This window comes from Mastomys coucha, unplaced genomic scaffold (genome assembly GCF_008632895.1).
Source record: "Mastomys coucha isolate ucsf_1 unplaced genomic scaffold, UCSF_Mcou_1 pScaffold1, whole genome shotgun sequence".
Lineage (NCBI taxonomy): Eukaryota > Metazoa > Chordata > Mammalia > Rodentia > Muridae > Mastomys > Mastomys coucha.
Genome location: NW_022196891.1, coordinates 84762495 through 84773715, shown reverse-complemented (window position 1 = coordinate 84773715; position 11221 = coordinate 84762495). Strand labels below are relative to the sequence as shown.

General features: G+C 44.8%; 1 protein-coding gene across 4 annotated transcripts in view; it reads right to left on the bottom strand.

Moving 5' to 3' along the window:
* Esrrg (estrogen related receptor gamma) overlaps positions 1-11221 on the bottom strand; it is a 628608-nt gene that overhangs the window by 570897 nt on the left and 46490 nt on the right. For 2 of the 4 annotated variants that reach the window (XM_031338211.1, XM_031338220.1), the window contains exon 1: positions 9064-9829. The exons of 1 other annotated variant lie outside the window; for it this stretch is intronic. The gene's annotated coding sequence lies outside the window, so the exon portion shown is untranslated. Of the gene's footprint in view, positions 1-8751; positions 8934-9063; positions 9830-11221 lie in introns of those variants that run through there. One more of the 4 variants, XM_031338234.1, reaches the window with a different exon arrangement.

The following is an 11221-nucleotide window of genomic DNA, read 5'->3' as shown; positions in this document are numbered from 1 at the left end:
CCCCCCCACCACCACACAAGATCAACAGTTGCTCAAAATATCCAATTTTTTTTTTTTCATTTATGAGAGGGATGCAATCTCACCACCATTCAAGATTTATTTTTTTATTTTTTTGGTGAACATTTTAAAGGCTAACATATGTTGGGGACGGACCGCAGAGCCAGGCACTCACGCATTCATAAACATTTACTGAGCCTCTGTTCGCAGTCAGGCATGGTGCCAGACTCTGTGGGCACAAAGTCAATCACAACACAGGACCTTCCCTCAAAGCCCAGGTCCCTAAGAGTGAAGTCTTCCTTCCTCCTCTCCCATAATCCCTGCAGCCCCTAGTGAACCTCTCAGGAGTATTTCCAGATCTTCTTTCTCAGGGTTGGAGAGGTAGCTTTCTAGTAGAACAGTGGCCTGCCTACGTCATGTCCTGAGTCCATCTCCAGTACATACAAATGAACCAACCAACCAAACAAACAAACAAACAAAGGAGCCCCTTCCTCTCATTTGACTATTTTGTGAACCAGATGAAACGGTAGCCAAGAAATAAGTGGGAAAAAAAATACCTTAAACAGGATGTAGCCTGAAGCCTGAATGTCCATGGAGCTCTCTGGGGAGCCCAAGAACTCCTTAAGGGATCTGTATGAACTGGTCATATTTCACGTAATTCTTTCTCATACTGTACCTGAGTTTGTTTACAGGGCCAGGTCCCACAGCCCTGAGCTGTTACTCCAGCCTTCAGTGCTGCCACCTTAATGATTAGCCTATTTCCCTAAAGGCAGCATGGATGTCTTAAAGTAGAGGCCATCTCTTGAACACAAGGCTGTATTGCTAACTGATCTGTCGTGATGGTAAAGGCACAACGTGCTCCATCCATTTTTTGCTAAATGGGAAAGAAACCTGAGCTGGGCTGACTGTATGCACTGACCAGTTTCAGAGGCAGCTTTCAATGCAGATGGCGAGAAGCTCATCTGCAACTCGCAAATAATCGTACGTCTGTCAAACGGTCGTGGGACCAAAGCCATAATTAAGCTTCCTGGGTTCTGTTTTCCTCTCGTTTAGCACACATCTTGCCCCCGGACGGAGGACTTCATGGGTCAGACGCAAGCAAATAGCAATTGGCTTTCAAGGACAAATTGGGTCTCACAACGTTTTTGATTTGTACTTTGACTGAGGGTCTGGCCTTAAGGGATCACCAAGTGCGGGCTTCTGCCCATCATTATCTGGGAAGTCAGCTAAGGATGCCCCAGTTTCAGATAGAATCCAAGCAGAATTCTCTGAATCTGTGTTTTTAAGTGCATTGTCTGTACACACAGCCCATTTCTTGAACAATTTCTGACCTATTCCTTTACCACAGGCTTTGGAATATAGTTCATTTATAATGGCAAAATTGGCTAGGCTTAATATTAGTGAATCATTCATAAAAATATCCCTAAAAGATATGTGTGCCACACCTGCATGTGGAGTCAACTGACCTTCCATTCATTACTTCTAATCTTATACCCATGAAGACGTGTTTTTCAAATGTAATTTATAGCAGCACTTTTAAGTTTTTGTTACCAAACAACAATTCCTATAACCTTCACAAAAATGCATACACTTGAAATTAATATCAATTCTACAGTAAAGGTGCAAATGACAGGTTAAGGTTTGAGACGAAACCATTATTGAATATTGCAGGTAGAAGAGGGGCATGCTTTGTGTGTGTGTGTGTATGTAAATCACCTGGCCTATTTTTACTGCTCTGAAATGGTTTTGATGGTTTTGTTTCTAAGATTATTTACTTGTTTATTTGGATAAGAACTGGCTTTCTCCGGGAAGGGGGTGTAAATAAAGATGCTGGTGCACTGGCACTGTCTACATGAGAATCACCATGTCTACAGAGTGCTTGCCGCATTCCGCTGCCCACGTACGTGTTACTCTCTGCTTCCTCCCTCTCTGCTTGCCCCGCAGGAAGCAAGAAAAATACCAACAAAAGAGACTCTCAATGAGATTAACTTACCTCCAAATGATCAGAGACTCATGGTCAGACCTGGTCAGACTAGGCTGGCCCAACAATGCCCACTTAGCCCTCACTGCCATCTTGAGAATCGACACTTTGATTACTCTAGTCACATTTTCACAAATGGTAAAGGTTCAGAGAATGAATAATTTCCCCAAATCACACAAGGTAGTGAGTGGCCCAACAGAAGTTCTAAGGCAAGAGCTGGAGACCTAACTCCAGGCTTTTCCACAGCTGTCCCTTCAAGAGAAGACAGAGAATGGCTGTCTGTATTAATTCCCCTTGGTTTACTGGGTAGATTTTGTTTGTGTGTATATTTTTGTTTTGTTTTTGTTATTGTTATGTTTTGTTTGGCTTTGTTTTACACAGCGTCTTACTCTATAGCCCTGGTGCTTAAGGCAGCCTCTGGGTCCAACCTCCCAAGTGCTGAGATTACAGTCATGAGCCACCATGCATGGCCCCTTCATTTTCCTTCACATCCCACAGCTCAATAAAAATAGGCCAAGTGATTTTACATACACACACACACACACACACACACACACACACACATGCACACACATCACTTCTACCTGCCTTGTATCTTGTCTTCTTTTATATCCTAGCCTATTTTATCTCTCTCCATTTTCCCTCAGTCCTACTTTTAATGAATTTCAGTGACCAAAAATAAAACCACAACAATGACAATAACAACAACAACAACAACAACAACAACAACAACAAAGACTGCACTGTAATCGTTCACAAAGGCCATCTACTTCGCAACAATCCTATTTCCCCATTTCAGGAGAGTAAAGCTTCTAGTTTGCTGTTGGTCCCTAAAATTCCTAGAAATTTCTCGAAACCCCTTTCAGCCATTCTTCAAGAGTTTGCATCTACCTGTTCAACTTGTAGATTCATGTGCGATGCCTTAAAGCTCTACCCGCTTCACCCCCAGTCCACACATTGAAGAATATTGCTTGGCCATTTGTAGAACACGTGTAGACAGTGAAGAACACTGTCTGTCGTGTGTATCTCTTGTATCACAATAGAACAACTATCCTTACATCTGGTGTGTCACTGATAAAATAATACTTCACTCCTATCAGTCACACCAGCTATTATGATCTAACCTAGGAAACTGGCACATAAGACAGTTTTGTATTTTTATTTATTTATTTATTTATTTATTCATTTATTTATTGCAGAAAAAGTCTATTTAGAACAACGGGATGTATAGCAGATAAAGAAAACATGTACACTCAACCCTGAATGTCTAAGTCCCATAAGGTGACTGTTTCAAACCAATGAACTTGAGCTCTGATACAGACTCCGTACATGCCATTTATAGCCGTGGTATGTGGTCCTCCATAAAGAAATAGTTTCTAGAAAAACAGTAAATTGGAGCATCATTTTTGGTTGTCCTATTAGTATTCTTAATCACTGACAATCAAGGGGAAAGGGCCGTGGAGGCTGAGAGAGAGCCCACAGTCCACCCACTAATATTCTCTGATAACCTGGTACCAGATGCCACCGACAATGGTCCCTTCACTGCTGCTGACCTTTTGTGACAACCAGCATCCTAAGTCTACATTATCTGTAAACAGCAAGTGTCGGGCTCTGATGGGGACTGGTCCGGAGGACCATCACAACCGAGTCCTACTTCTGCAACCTTCGGAACTCAAGAGTCCATACAGAACAGAAGATGAACTCCCCATAGCTGAAGGGGCTGCTCATTTACACAGACAACTTTAGATCTCTCTCCACACACAGTAACTTGGAAAAAATATATAGGCTGTGTTTACAGCGGCACGAGAGAGAGCTGCAGTCTCTAAGAAGGGCTATAACTTGTTAACAGTCTTCCTGATTTATGTTAGAAAACATACAGGGCATGAAATGATTTCTGCAACCTAACATTTTCCTCAACAACACTGGTGAGCAGAAGATATATTCCCCAGCTGTGGGGGCGGCTCGTTCCTGCTCCCTTTTCAAGGGACATGTATGTTAGGCAATTATACATGCTCTGTCCCGAAAGGGGGTTTTACATTATTAAGGGGAAAAAGAAAGCAAGACAAGAAGAGTCTTAGAAAAGGAAGTAAACAGGAAGGACAGGAGAGTAAAGAGTCTATTTTCATATAACGTTTACCTTGTAAAAAGTGATTGGCTTCTTAACATGGGTAATGAATCATCTTCCTAAGAGGTATGGGGAACGTATAAACTATCACTCGCTAGACAAACGTTAGTTATTTTTCTTGTTACTATTTCACAGATATGGAAATTTGTCTCACAGTCTACAACGGTGCTAATAAAATAGGTATTTTTGAATACAAATTACCATGGTCATAAGAAAAGCCTTATTAATTGAAAATATCTAAGAATGAGATCAAATTTAAATGGGAAGCGTATATTTTGAAGCACAACTTACAAAACCTCTTAAACATCTGTGAAAGGAGAGATACAAGCATTGGGCTTTGCTTCCCGTAATGTTAGCACTCTGAGTCGCTTTCAAGCAGTCAAAAAAAAAAAAAATCTTTGTTAGAAATGAATATTTTCTAAGGAAATGAAATAATTTCTCTGTAACTTTAAAAAAAAAAAAGGTGAGTCATGATTTAGTATCCTTTTCAGAGTTTGATCAAGGTTATTCACCTGAGCAGACATGCCAAAAATGCAACCCTGAGTGGAATCTCCAGTACCCTGGACGTTTCAAGGACTCCATCCTTTCTTTTGTGATATTTATGACTATCACAGAGTTTAATGGGCAAAGTGTTTTTCATCATAGGAATATAAGGAGAGACACCCCAAAACTCTGCAGGAGGCTGTGGTGGTACCCCTATAGTCACTGGTGCCATCCAATGTAAGGGTATATAAATAGATCACTGTGTGTGTATAGTATGCATGTCTGACGAATCTAAGGGATCAGAACCCATCAGAAAAGTATGTTGACCTGTTTCAAGTCTGGGAGATCTTTTACAATGATCCCTTCAAAAGAGACTCTGCCCCCTCCCACCCCACCCCCATCCCCGGGTTCCGTAGACTTGGCCCACTGATTTCAAATATAATGATGAATTGGAATCAAAGTAAATAAATGAAAGGTCACTATTTGGCAGAAATATCCTTGGGGTGGGGAGCAACTCGGGGCTGGAGTTCTTGCTGGTACATTGGATTGATTCCTTGGGTGTCTGCCCCAGGACCACCAACACTCAAGGAGGAAGGGATGCCGAAAGTCTCCCAGAGAACCCTGCCCTCAGTTGCAGCCTGAAAGCCTGTGGACACAGGGCTAAATCCTGCCTGAAGGCCCAGTTACCCCACTGGGCTGGCAGAGCTGACCTAAAGCCTGACTTGTAAAGTCAAGTAACCAACTTTTGGCAACATAGTCTTAAGAGACAATGTCTTTTGTCCAGATAAAACAGAACAAAAACTAACAAATACACAAACAACAACAACAACAACAACAAAAAACACTGTTATTTAGGAAGATCATTTTAAATGATTTTTTTTTAAAAGAATCACAATATTGTGATACTTGGTAATCATTATTTGAAAATGACAGATGCTATTGTTCCTGGATAAATTTTCAGATGCTTTTCTCCTACCAGTGCTTTGATAGAAAGATTTGCCAAGTGCCCCCTGGAGAAAACCAAAGATCTGCATTTAAATAGAGTCCTCCCTTCAAAGAGTGTGGTACCTGAGAGGCGGATCCTACCAGGGCTCCTTAGTGAGAATAACTCCGATGGTGTATGAGGCATGTCAGTGCTGTAGATGCCCGGTGTCATGGCACTAGGACTACTTCCATCACGGCCCTTTCCTTCTGAAGATTCTTCCTAATATTTGCCCCGAAAAGTTAAAATTAAACCCTGTTCCAAAGCAAAGTCCTCACAAACAACAAGCAATTACCACCGCACACATCAGGACTGATGTGCACAAAAAAAGACCACAGAAGATGGCTTGGCCAGAAATGTTAAATAATTAAAGAGTATAATGACTTAATAGAGTAGTCAGCTTGGTTTACACTGCAGCCAATTTAAGCCATAAAAATACTGTGTAAAAATTTTATCTTGTGGTTGACCATTACATAGCCAATCTATTATTCAAAAGTACCTACATCTTCAGTGTTTTTCTTCATCAATGTGGCTTTCCCTCAAAAGCTTTCTATCCCAACAGTTTTCCAACAACTCCTTCCTCAACTCAAAAAAAAAAAAAAAAAAAAAAAAAAAAAAAGAAAAAAAAAACAATTTTCTATTTTGTTTCATAAAATCCTTTCACCAGGATGACCTCCTACCATCCAGGTCTAATGGAAACTGACATCATCCGGGAAAGCTGCAAAGGTAGACTTTGACCCTATTTGAGAATGAGTGGACTTGCCATAAGAAGAGTCAAGACATCAAAGAAAATAAGGAAGGAAGGAAATAGACAGACATACACACATACACACACACATATACATACATACATACACATACACATACATACATACATACATACATACATACATGCATGCATAGATAGAGAGGTGCTTGCTTGCCACATCGGCAAACAAAATAGACTCTTCTAAGCAATTCCCTTTTCTGTGACAGGTGAACGCAAAGATCTGCCTGTTAGAAAATGTCGAGGCACCTCACCTTGAGTGTCCACCTAAGATATACAGAAAAGGAGCCGGAGAAACCAAGCCCACAGCGAGCTCACGCTCACCTCTGGTTGGCTCTTGCCCGAAGTTCTCAGTGCAGCTGAGAACAAGGTCCCTGTGAGGTAGGCCACTCCTCTACTGTTTTCCTGAGAGCATTCTGGTGGTCTGCGGTGCTTAGTTAGCTCTTATCTTGCTGCTCTGCCACACTCATGCTGAGTCAAATTTGGAGCTCAAAATGAGAGATGAAAGACCTTGGAGATCACTTAATATTGAAATACTGTTGTGGTAATAAGTGGCGCTCGGTTGGAGATGGGAACATGGCACTCTCTGGTAACCTTTTAATTTCTGGAAAAATTGCACAGAATAAATTGAGCTGTACACACACACACACACACACACACACACACACACACACGAAAGCCTAATCGATTGATCTAGTCCATTCAGTTGAGCAAAGAATACCAGCAGGTTTCAGTACATATCATCCAAAAAGACTTAACCCATTTTGACTCACTAAGGGGAAAGAGCTGTCTTTTACCCACACTCACCGCCCCAGTCAATGGGCAGTCTAATGTGCAATGTGATACCATTCACAACAGACACACATTTAATACTATGTAATGCAAGTTTAAAGAGTTATGAGAATTGCTTTAGGAGAAAATAACAAAGGCACAGATCACAGCAGACAAATCAATGTTTGAAAGATCCTCCAGGCCTGCTTCCTCACAGCCTGATTGCTTCCTCAGAGCAAGGAAGCCTCCTCCCGTCAAGGTCACTTCCTCTCCATCAGCGTCTACGCCTCTGCTACTCCCAAGTTCAGATCTGAGAGGCCTTCTAACTTCCTCCTCTTTATCACAAAGACAGAACTGTTTCTCGGGATGGTCAAATCAGCTTGATAGCATCCTATCTACTGGACAGGAGGAAAAAACAAAACAAAACAAAGCCGACACAAGCCAAGAGCCACTCCGGGATCTGTTCCCAGCCATCCTCCCTCAGACACTTCAGACCCTCTTTCTGAACTTGGGTGTTTTCTGAACTTGGGTGTTTTCCAGATACCATCCCTTATTTGGTCTTTGGGCAGTGTGGGAAACAAATTAGTTTCTCTTCAAAACTAGACCAACCCATCCGGCTGCTCGGCCACATACTACTTCTGCAGGTCTTCTCATCTTGAAATACTGGGGAGGGGCTTTCGAAAGTAGCAGGAGGTCACAGTTGGCAGCTCCTAATCAGCCCAACCAAAACAGCACAATTAATAAACACAATTAGTCACCCCTCGGTGCCGAGACTTGGGGGGGTGGGGGGGGTGGGATAGGGGGTTCCAGGTCCTGCCAGAACTGCTTGTTAAGATTCTGGAAGGAGGAGGAGTTGAATCTAAAAGAAGGTTCCCTGCTGGAGGGGAAGAGGAGAGGAGGGGGCCTTGGGTCTCCTCTCACCCAAGAGGGGGATGGGGAGGGGCAGGGGTGCGCTGGGTTCTATCCTGCAGGCGCTCTGACCGAATCAAAAGGTGGCAAGGTAGGATAAGCAGTTTGAAATAGTTAGTCCAGTGACCTCCAGACAACTTTGGTGACTTCCTCCCTGGGAAAGGTGACAGTATTGGAAAGCCTAGAGAGGAGGGGAAGGCTTAGAGGACAGGAGGGACACGTAGCACCAGAGCAGAGCGCCGGGCGGCACTGCCCAATGGCAACACACCTTCCAACTCCGGGCACCCCCTTCACCCACAGCGACCCCGGCCCTATGTCTCCCCTTGGCACTATCCCCTCCCACTCAAGATGCCCTAACTCCTCCACTTTCCCAAGCACTGAAGTCTGTAACCAGGAAAGGGGGGGATGGGAGGGGTGTTGAAAGAACGAACCCAACAGCAATTCAAATTTATATCTGTGTCTCTCGAGCACACACACCTGACAGTTTTGCAGTCTGGGCCGGGCAAGTCTACAAGAGGTGGGCACTACTTATGCGTGTGTTATTGAGAGAGGGTGTCCTTTTTCTTTTTCTTTTCTTTTCTTTCTTTCTTTCTTTCTTTTTTTTTTTTTTTTTCCTCCAAGAGACTCTAAGCAAGTGAAGGGGGAAGGGGGTAGCAATACGGATTCCAAGCCGGACTGCAAACACAGATGCGAACGTCTGTCTCCAGACGCTGATGGTTAAAGGATGGGGCAGTTACCTTTGGCAGGGTCAGAACTGCAGCAGGTTAATCGGGTGAGTCCTCAGGGATTTTTTTTTTTTAATTTTTTTTTTTTTCAAAGCAGTCGAGGTAGCCCCGGTTGCTTTGGCTTAGGAAAGTCTACAAACCCCCCATGCAGGGACATCGTACATCTCACACACGCCTCCTTGAGCTGGGCTCCCGCGACCTCAGCGGGGCGAGGGGGTGGCGGGCGGCCGGCGGGCGGCCAGGGCCCGGCCCCAGGCTGTGTCCCCGCGCGCAGCGGCCCTGCGTGGGCCCCGGGGTCCGCGTCCCGAGCGGCGCAGCACTCACCCAGCCGGGCGGCGAGGGGCCGAGCTGCGCCCGCGGCTAGCCGGAGCGCCCAGGCGCCTCCCTTCGCTCTTGGTAGCGTCGGTCCGCACTCCCTGTGACCCAGGACGTCATGATGCCTTCCCTGTTTTCTTAATGATAACTTGGCAGAAGAGGAGACAGGCTGCCAGGTTCTCCTCGGGTGGTTGCGTGGTATGTGCACGTTTCTCTTTGCATGCGTTTGGCTCCCTCTTTTTTTAAAAAAAAAAATAAATATATCTCTCTATTATTTTTTTGAAAAAAAATTTTCCCCGGCACTGTCAGGATTTGATGGCATTACTGCGTTTGCATAATCGACGCCTCTGGGTGTGTATAGATGTATGTATGTGCGTGTGATTTCTTTTTTCCCTTTAAATCCTGCTGCTCCTGCCTCCGTCGCCGCCGCAGCCGCTGCAAAAGCAAGCATGCGTTCCTCTTTTGTCTTTCATTTTACCTTCAGGGTGACATTCAGTGCCAACTGCTCCCTTTTGACCGTCGCCAATCCCCGCCTGGGCAAAATAAATTTGAAAAAAAAAAAAAAAGAACCCGGAGTGGGGGAAGGGAAGGAAGGACCCCTTCAGCACCAATGCTGGGGTGCCTGGTTTCTATTCCCTGAGCTACAGCATCCCAGACCTACAGGACCCATCTCCCAACCTACAAAAATAGACATCTTCCCTTCTACCCACCCGGCCCAGGCAGATTAGCACCAAGGCGGCAGGAGCATCCACCCAGGGCCCCACTGGTGTTGGCAGTTCACGCCGGCTGACTTGCATACCCGGTGTGTAGGCCTCACACAACTGGAGCTGTTTTTCTTTAAATCTTTTTTTTTTTTCTTAAATGGGGAGGGGGTAGGGAAGAAAGAGGAATCCCAGCTTGAGTGTAAGGGTACTATGGACACAGAAGAAAACTGGGGGAGGGGGTAGGCTCCCAAGCCTTTCTGTTGAAGGGTCCTATGGACACAGCAGAAAGCTGGGGGGAGGGGGGTCTGCTGGCATCTAACTCACCACCTGGGGAGTTTGGAAGGACATAAAGGGTGATAGCTTTTCCTTGACTTATTCTAAATGGCAGTAAAACTTTGTGTGTGTGTGTGTGTCTATATATATATAGAGAGAGAGACATATATATATGTATATATATACACACACAAAGATGTGACAGCTGACTATCCAATGTCCTTGTCACTTCAATAATTATGTTCCCCAGTACCCATAGGGGAGGGGCTCCAGGGTAACCTTAACTTATGTCTGCAAACAGGAAGATGGGCTTTAGGCAGTATGTCCACAGATGACTTTCCATCAGACTTCCTTTGCTCTCTGTTCACCGTCTGGTGTAACTACGTTCTGTCATTGTAATATTGCGTATGTTTGCACCCTGTGCGTAGACGTGCCCAGCACCAGGCCGGATAAACGTCGGGTCCGTTTTTTGATCACTACTTACCCGTTTGGAGTTGTAGAACAGATTAAGGGACTTCCTTCAAGCCCCGTCCATGACCTTGGTCTCTAGAATGTATGGTTGAGGTCACTCACTGTCCTCTACAGATTCCAAATCCCTAAAATATGACAGTAGGTGCCAAGGTTGGGGGAGGGAGGGGGAAATCCACAGAGGAGAATGTCACATCTGAAAAGGGCCTGAAAAGAAGTGTCTTAATTCATCCCGGACCTTGCTCAATGGCTGTCCATTTGACGTTATCTAACTGAACCGGGCTAAGTTTCACAAGCAGGGCACGGGCACTTGTTGACTCTTCTCCCTTTAGAGGCACAATCCAAGAATCGCTAGCAAACCCCATGGGGAAGACACTGTAATTATGCAAAAGCCAGACAATCAGAATTGGAGGAGAGCCTGGCTGAAGTCGACTAAGAGGGTCAGAGGACTATTGACGAATGGCCAGCTCCCAAGACTCGAGCGGAGCCTCTCCACCCTTGACAATCGGCCCAGAGACTCTGGCTCTGCTCACAGTCTCTTTGGACTGCCAGGAGATGAGCTGGTACATCCCCTCGGTGCTGAGAGGTGACCAGAGCCATTGATCCAAGAGACCTAGAGCTTATTCAGCATGCCTGTCTATAGATGTTATTGGTAACTTTCCAGTAAGTAACCAAAATATACGGGTTAATGGTCAATATCCAGTTCTCTGGCGGGGGGGGGG